Below are 9,927 nucleotides of genomic sequence, written 5' to 3' on the forward strand. Positions count from 1 at the left end.
AATATAAATAACAGAAAGTAAAAAGAGGGCACAGAGAGTTGTGTTTTCTAAATTCATCCATCTCATGCTCATCAAAAGGAATCCACTAACAAGGTTGACCAGGTCTTGTTAACAAACTCATTCCGAATAACATGGAACCGGAGAATTTTCGAATAACACTAGGTTACCTCAACGGGGATATGCACATCCCCAACAATAAGAATATCAAATTTCTTCTTGACAGTAGGAAGAGGAAATTCAAAACCTCCAAAAATAATCGATGGAATTTTTCCAATAGAGTTTATACTATGAACTTGAGGTTGTTTCCTCGGAAAGTGTACCGTATGCTCATTACCATTAACATGAAAAGTGGCATTGCCTTTGGTGCAATCAATAACAACCCCTGCAGTATTCAAAAAGGGTCTTCCAAGAATAATAGAAATACTATCGTCCTCGAGAATATAAAGAATAAAAAATTCCGTTAAAATTGTAATGTTTGCAACCACAACAGGCACATCCTCACAAATACCGACAAGTATAGCAGTTGATTTATCAGCCATTTGCAAAGATATTTCAGTAGGTGTCAACTTATTCAAATCAAGTCTACGATATAAAGAGAGAGGCATAACACTAACACCGGCTCCAAGATCACATAAAGCAGTTTTAACATAGTTTCTTTTAATGAAGCATGGTATACTTGGTACTCCAGGATCTCCTAGTTTCTTAGGTATTCCACCTTTAAAAGTATAATTAGCAAGCATGGTGAAAATTTTAGCTTCCGGTATCTTTCTTTTATTAGTAACAATATCTTTCATGTACTTAGCATTAGGATTCATTTTAAGCATATCAGTCAAACGCATATGCAAAAAGATAGGTCTAATCATTTCAGCAAACCCTCAAAATCCTCATCATCCTTTTTCTTGGATGGCTTAGTGATACATCCATTTTTCATCATGCTTTTATATCGATATTTATCGCATTATGGGCTGTTACCACACATTATGCCACAATACTTATGCCTATTCTCTCTTATTTTACAAGGTTTACATAAAGAGGGAGAATGCCGGCAGCTGGGATTCAGGGCTGGAAAAGGAGCAAATATTATAGACCTGTTATGCACATCTACAAAAGTCCTGAAACTTCACGGGAGCACGTTTCAGAATATATAAAAAATATTGAGCGCAAGAAGTACCAGAGGGGGGCCACTCACCAGCCACAAGGGTGGGGGGCGCGCCCTACCCCCTGGGCGTGCCCCCTACCCCGCAGGCCCCCTGGTGGCCCTCCAATTCCCATATTCTACTATATGGAGTCTTTCATTGAGGAAAAAATCATAAGCAAGCTTTTGGGACGAGACTCCGCCACCACGAGGCAGAACCTTGGCAGAACCAATCTAGGGCTCCGGCGGAGCTGTTCTGCCGGTGAAACTTCCCTCCGGGAGGGGGAAATCGTCACCATCGTCATCACCAATGATCCTCTCATCGGGAGGGGGTCAATCTCCATCAACATCTTCACCAGCACCATCTCCTCTCAAACCCTAGTTCATCTCTTCTATCCAATTCTTGTCTCTAAGTCTGGGATTGGTACCTATGGGTTGCTAGTAGTGTTAATTACTCCTTGTAGTTGATGCTAGTTGGTTTATTTGGTGGAAGATCATATGTTCAGATCCTATATGCATATTAATACCCCTCTGATTATGAACATGAATATGCTTTGTGAGTAGTTACGTTTGTTCCCGAGGACATTGGAGAAGTCTTGCTATTAGTAGTCATGTGAATTTGGTATTCGTTCAATATTTTGATGAGATGTATGTTGTCTCTCCTCTAGTGGTGTTATGTGAACGTCGACTACATGACACTTCACCATCATTTGGGCCTAGTGGAAGGCATTGGGAAGTAATAAGTAGATGATGGGTTGCTAGAGTGACAGAAGCTTAAACCCTAGTTTATGCGTTGCTTCGTAAGGGGCTGATTTGGATCCATATGTTTCATGCTATGGTTAGGTTTACCTTAATACTTTTGTTGTAGTTGCGGATGCTTGCAATAGAGGTTAATCATAAGTGGGATGTGTGTCCAAGTAAGGGTAGCACCCAAGCACCGGTCCACCCACATACCAAATTATCAAAGTACCGAATGCGAATCATATGAACGTGATGAAAACTAGCTTGATGATAATTCCCATGTGTCCTCGGGAGAGCTTTTCTGTATATAATAATTTGCCCAGGCTTGTCCTTTGCTACAAAAAGGATTGGGCCACCTTGATGCACTTTATCTACTTTTGTTACTTGTTGCTTGTTACAAATTATCTTATCACAAAACTATCTGTTACCTATAATTTCAGTGCTTGCAGAGAATACCTTGCTGAAAACCGCTTACCATTTCCTTCTACTCCTCATTGGGTTCGACACTCTTACTTATCGAAAGGACTACGATAGATCCCCTATACCTGTGGGTCATCACTTAGGAGGAAAGGGCATGGGTTTCTGAACCCAAGGCTCTCTTTCCTTACCGTGTTTCCTAGCAACAAAGTCTCTCTTATCATAACGTTGATTCTTTGATTTTGGGTTATCAAGATCAACAGCAGGTTCAATCTCTACATCATTGTCATTACTAGGTTGAGCATCAACATGAACATCATTATTAACATTATCACTAGGTTCATGCTCATTACTAGATTGTGTTTCAGCATCAGAAATAGAGATATCATTGGGATTCTCAGGTGTCAATAACAGGTTCACTAGAAGCATGCAAATTCCTATCATTTTTCTTTTTCTCCCTTTTAGAAGGACTAGGTGCATCTATATTATTTCTCTGAGAATCTTGCTCAATTATCTTAGGATGGCCCTCAGGATACAAAGGTTCCCGGGTCATTTTACCACCCCTAGTCATAACTCTGACATCATTATCATTTTTCTTACCATTTAATTCATTGAGCAAATCATTCTGAGCTTTAAGTACTTGTTCTACTTGAGTGGTAACCATAGAAGCATGTTTACTAATGAGTTTAAGTTCACCTTTAACTCTAGAAATATAATCACCCAAGTGTTCAATCATATAAGCATTTTGTTTCAATTGTCTACCAAAATAAGCATTGAAGTATTCTTGCTTAAGCATAAAGTTATCAAACTCATCCAAACATTGGCTAGCAAACTTAGTAGGAGGGATTTCAACTTTATCATATTTATAGAGAGAATTTACCTTTACTACCTGTGTCGGGTTATCAAGACCATGTGTTTCTTCAATAGGTGATGGATCAAAACCATATATTTCTTCAACAGGCGGTAAATTAAGACCATGTATTTCTTCAATAGGAGGTAAATTCTTAACATCTTCAGCTTTAATACCCTTTTCTTTCATGGATTTCTTTGCCTCTTGCATATCTTCAGGACTGAGAAATAGAACATCCCTTTTCTCCGGAGTTGGTTTAGGAATAGGCTCAGGAGTTGGCTCAGGAAGTGTCCAATTATTTTCATTAGTCAACATATTATTCAATAGAATTTCAGCTTCATTCGGTGTTCTTTCCATGAAAATAGAACTAGCACAACTATCCAGGTGGTCTCTGGAAGCATCGATTAGTCCATTATAAAAGATATCAAGTATTTCATTCTTCTTAAGAGGATGATCAGGCAAAGCATTAAGTAATTGGAGAAGCCTCCCCCAAGCTTATGGGAGACTCTCTTCTTCAATTTGCGCAAAATTATATATATCCCTTAAGGTAGCTTGTTTCTTATGAGCAGGGAAATATTTAGTAGAGAAGTAATAAATCATATCCTGGGGACTACGCACACAACCAGGATCAAGAGAATTAAACCATATCTTAGCATCACCCTTTAATGAGAACGAAAATATTTTAAGGATATAAAAGTAGCGAGTTCTCTCATCATTAGTGATCAGGGTGGCTATATCATTTAATTTAGTAAGATGTGCCACAAAAGTTTCAGATTCATAGCCATAAAAAGGATCAGATTCAACCAAAGTAATTATATTAGGATCAATAGAGAATTCATAATCCTTATCAGTAACAAAGATAGGTGAAGTAGCATAAGCAGGATCATATTTCACTCTAGCATTTAGAGTTTTTTGTTTAAGCTTAGCTAATAATTTCTTAAGATCACTTCTATCATTGCATGCAAGAAAGTCTCTTTTAATTTCTTCATCCATAACATAGCCCTCAGGCACAACAGGTAATTCATATTTATTGGGAGAGCCTTCATCATCACTTTCATCAATATTATCAATTTCAGTAATTTCATTCTCTCTAGCCCTAGCAAGTTGTTCATCAAGAAATTCACCAAGTGGCATAGTAGTATCAAGCATAGAAGTAGTTTCATCATAAGTATCATGCATAGCAGAAGTGGCATCATCAATAATATGCGACATATCAAAATTAATAGCAGAAGCAGGTTTAGGTGTCGCAAGATTACTCAAAACAAAAGGTGAATCAAGCGCAGAGCTAGATGGCAGTTCCTTACCTCCACTCATAGTTGAGGGATAAATCTTGGTTCTTGGGTCTTTCAAGTTCTTCATAATGATAAGCAGATATAAATCCCAAGTGACTCAAAGAATAGATCTATGCTCCCCGGCAATGGCACCAAAAAATAGTCTTAATAACCCACAAGTATAGGGGATTGCAACAGTTTTCGAGGGTAGAGTATTCAACCCAAATTTATTGATTCGACACAAGGGGAGGCAAAGAATATTCTCAAGTATTAGCAACTGAGTTGTCAATTCAACCACACCTGGAAACTTAATATCTACAGCAAAGTGTTTAGTAGCAAAGTAATATGATATCAGTGGTAACGGTGGCAAAAGTAATGGTAGAAAAAGTAATGTTTTTGGTGTTTTATAGTGATGATAACAATAGCAACGGAAAAGTAAATAAGTGAAGAATAATATATGGAAAGCTCGTAGGCAATGGATCGGTGATAGAGAATTATGTCGGATGTGGTTCATCATGTAACAGTCATAACCTAGGGTGACACAGAACTAGCTCCAATTCATCAATGTAATGTAGGCATGTATTCCGAATATAGTCATACGTGCTTATGGAAAAGAACTTGCATGACATCTTTTGTCCTACCCTCCCGTGGCAGCGGGGTCCTAGCGGAAACTAAGGGATATTAAGGCCTCCTTTTAATAGAGTACCGGACCAAAGCATTAACACATAGTGAATACATGAACTCCTCAAACTACGGTCATCACCAGGAGTGGTCCCGATTATTGTCACTTTGGGGTTGCCGAATCATAACACATAGTAGGTGACTATAGACTTGCAAGATAGGATCAAGAACTCACATATATTCATGAAAACATAATAGGTTCAGATCTACTATGAATATGTAGGAACCAATATGAGCATCCAGGTTCCGCTATTGGTTATTGACCGGAGACGTGTCTCGGTCATGTCTACATAGTTCTCGAACCCGTAGGGTCCGCACGCTTAAAGTTCTGTGATGATCGGTTTTATGAGTTTATATGTTTTGATGTACCGAAGGTAGTTCGGATTACCGGATGTGATCACGGACATGACGAGGAGTCTCGAAATGGTCGAGACATAACGATTGATATATTGGAAGCCTACATTTGGACATCGGAATAGTTCTGGGTGAAATTGGGATTTTATTGGAGTACCGGAGGGGTTACCGGAACCTCCCGGGGGCTAATGGGCCTTGATGGGCCATAAGGGAAAGAGAGAGGGGCCGGCCTAGGGCAGGCAGCGCGCCCCCTTCCCCCTGTCCGAATTGGACTAGGAGAAAGGGGGGCGGCACCCCCCTTTCCTTCTCTTTCTCTCCCTGCCTTTCCCCCTCCTACTAGGAGGAGGATTCCTCCTCCTAGGAGCGCCAACAAGGGCCGGCCGGCCTCCCCCTTGCTCCTTTATATACGGGGGCAGGGTGGCACCTCTAGACACTCAAGTTGATCACAAAGATCTCTCCCAGCCTTGTGCGGTGCCCCCCTCCACCATAATCCACCTCGGTCATACTGTAGCGGTGTTTAGGCGAAGCCCTGCTACGGTAGCTTCATCAACATCGTCACCACACCGTCGTGCTGATGAAACTCTTCCCCGAGCTCTATTGGATCATGAGTTCATGGGACGTCACCGAGCTGAACGTGTGCTGAACGCGGAGGTGTCGTACGTTCGGTACTGAGGATCGGTCGATCGTGAAGACGTACGACTACATCAACCGCGTTGTCATAATGCTTCCGCTTAACGGTCTATGAGGGTACGTGGACGACACTCTCCCCTCTCGTTGCTATGGATCACCATTATCCTGCGTGTGCGCAGGAATTTTTGTTGAAATTACTACGTTCCCCAACAGGTGGGCGCGCCCCCCACCCTCGTGGACACCCCGGGACTCTCCTGGCCCAACTATTTTACTCCAGGGTTTTCTTTTGGTCCATAAAAAATTGTCAAAAATTGGCACGTCAATTGGACTCTCTTTGATATTCCTTTTCTGTAAAACTCAAAAACAAGGAAAAACAGAAACTGGCACTGGGCACTAGGTTAATAGGTTAGTCCCAAAAATCATATAAAATAGCATATAAATGCATATAAAACATCCAAGGTTGATAATATAATAGCATGAATACTTCGTAAATTATAGATACGTTGGAGATGTATCAGCATCCCCAAGCTTAATTCCTGCTCGTCCTCGAGTAGGTATATGGTAAAAGAAATAATTTATGAAGTGTGAATGCTAGCAAGTGCATAAGTTTCATCAATGATAGTTTCAATCACTTTTTATAGCATCATTATATATCATAACAGTAGCTCATCTTCATAAAACTTTTCATGATCAAGTAACAAGCTATTCACATGTTAAAGTATAGATCATAAACTTTCTTGAAACTAACAAACTATATTCCCAGTCATCAAACAATTGCAATTCATCTTATTTCTAGGAAGGGTCTATGTCAGAGCTTTGATTTAGCAAACTCCACATACTCAACTATCATTTAATATTTCACAATTGCTAACACTCATGTGATATTTATGGGTTCAAAGTTTTAATCGGACACAGAGAAAGATAGGGGCTTATAGATTCGCCTCCCAACCTTTTACCTCAAGGGTAATGTCAACAATAATAGTTCATGATAACTTACATCCAATTGGATATATATATAAGGATCTTTCCAACACAATTTGGTTGCCAAAGGATAAAATGTAAAAAGGAAAGGTGAAGATCACCATGACTCTTGCATAAGGTAGAAGATAAAAGTAAAATATAGGCCCTTCGCAGAGGGATGCAGAGGTTGTCATGCACTTCTATGGTTGGATGCACAAAATCTTAATGCAAAAGAACGTCACTTTATATTGCCACTTGTGATATGGACCTATATTATGCAGTCTGTCACTTTTATTTCTTCTACATCACAAGATCGTATAAAGCTTATTTTCTCCACATTAATAGATCATACATATTTAGAGGGCAATTTTTATTGCATGCAACGATGACAACTTACTTGAAGGATCTTACTCAATCCATAGGTTGGTATGGTGGAATCTCATGGCAAAACTCGTTTTAAGGGATGTTTGGAAGCACAAGTAGTATTTCTACTTGGTGTAAAGAATTTGGCTAGCATGAGAGGGAAAGGCAAGCTCAACATGTTGGATGATCCAAGACAATATACTTTATTTCGGATATAAGAAAACATAACCCATTACGTTGTCTTCCTTGTCCGACATTAACCTTTTAGCATGTCATATTTTAATGAGTGCTCACAATTACAAAAGATGTCCAAGATAGTATATTTATATGTGAAATCTCTCTTCCTTCAATATTCTTTCATGAATTGTTCAAGTGACCAATTCTATGTTTGCTAACTTTCAATAAGTTTACTACCTATACTTATTAGGTGTGAAGTCATTACTCCCCATGGTATGAGCATATGAAACATATATAAATTCAGATTTATGATATTCAGTTATTCAACCATTTACTCATAGGATATACGTGAAGCACGTGAGTAAATGATAAACTACTCCAAAAGATATAAGTGAAGAACACTGAGTGGTCAAATAATTAACTAGCCGTGGGAGGATTCTTTTTCATTTAAGATTTCAGATCAAATGATTTTATTCAAACAGCAAGTAAAATTGAAAATACGCTCCAAGCAAAACACATATCATGTGACAAATAAAAATATAGCTCCGAGTAAGGTATACCGATAGTTTTGAAGACGAAAGAGGGGATGCCTTTCGGGGCATCCCCAAGCTTAGACGCTTGAGTCTTCCTTGAATATTACCTTGGGGTTACTTGGGCATCCCCAAGCTTAGGGTCTTTCCACTCCTTGTTCTCCTCATATCAATATCTCACCCAAAGCTTGAAAACTTCAATCACACAAAACTTAATGGAACTTCGTGAGATAGGTTAGTATGATAAAGAGTAAACCATTCACTTTGTTACTGTCAAAGACAAGACTCATAATTTTTCTCACACAATGCCTACTGTACCATATCATTTCTACAATTTATATTGAGAAATATAAGCCATAGAAACTAGAAAACAAGCAAACTATGCAATGAAAACAGAATCTGTCAGAAACAGAACAGTCTGTAATGATCTGAACACTAACCATACTTCTGCTACTAAAATAATTATGAAATATATTGGTGGGCGTGAGGAAGTTTTCTATTAATCTTCTGCAAAAAGAATCAGCACCAAAGCACTCTTCTGTAAAAAATGGCAGCTAATCTCGTGAGCGCAAAGTTTCTGTTTTTTACAGCAAGATCACATTAACTTTCACCCAAGTCTTCCCAAAGGTCTTACTTGGAACTTTATTGAAAAAAGCTATAAAACATGATTACTACAGTAGCTTAATCATGAGAACACACAAAAACAGTAAGGATAAATATTGGGTTGTCTCCCAACAAGCGATTTTCTTTAATACCTTTTAGCTAGGCATGATGATTTCAATGATGCTCACATAAAAGATAAGAATTGAAACATAAAGAGAGCATCATGATGAATATGACTAGCATATTTAAATCTAACCCACTTCCTATGCCTAGGGATTTTTTGAGCACACAATTTATGGGAACAAGAATCAACTAGCATAGGAAGGCAAAGCAAATATAACTTCAAAACTTTAAGCACATAGAGAGGAAACTTGATATTATTACAACTCCTACAAGCATGTATTCCTCCCTCATAATAATTTTCGGTAGCATCATGAATGATTTCAACAATATTACCATCACATAAAGCATTCTTTTCATGATCTACGAGCATAGAAATTTTACTACTCTCCACATAAGCAAAATTCTCCTCATTCGGAATAGCGGGATCACTAGTTCCTAAAGTTTACACTCTTCCAAACCCGCTTTAGATGATAGTGTTATTCATGCTCCAAAAGATATAAGTGAAGTTCATGGAGAGTTCTACAATTAATATAGACTAACCAATATCCAAGCTCAAAATGTATAAGTGAAGCACACGAAGCATTCTATAAAGCCATACTCAAAAGATTTAAGTGAAGCTCAAAGAGCAATTCTATAGGATCATACTTAGAAGATATAAGTGAAGAACATGAAGTATTCTATAAATTGATGAAGGGACATCTTATACTAGCATGGTTCTTAAAGAAAAATAAAAACACAAAGGACACAAATCATGTGAACAAAACAAAAACCAAGGTATACCGATATTTGTTGAAGAAGAAAGATGGGATGCCAACCGGGGCATCCTCAAGCTTAGATGCTTGAGTATCCTTAGAATATTTACTTGGGGTGCCTTGGGCATCCCCAAGCTTAAGCTCTTGCCTCTGTTTATTCTTCTCATATTGATAGCTCCTCGATCTTTGAACACTTCATCCACACAAAACTTTAACAAAAACTTTGTGAGATCCGTTAGTATAATAAAGCAAATCACTACCTTTAAGTACTGTTTCAAACTCATTACAATTTCATATTAGAACTATATCTACTGTATTCCAACTTCTCTATGGTTCATAC

This window comes from Triticum dicoccoides, chromosome 6A, assembly GCF_002162155.2.
Source record: "Triticum dicoccoides isolate Atlit2015 ecotype Zavitan chromosome 6A, WEW_v2.0, whole genome shotgun sequence".
Taxonomy (NCBI): domain Eukaryota; kingdom Viridiplantae; phylum Streptophyta; class Magnoliopsida; order Poales; family Poaceae; genus Triticum; species Triticum dicoccoides.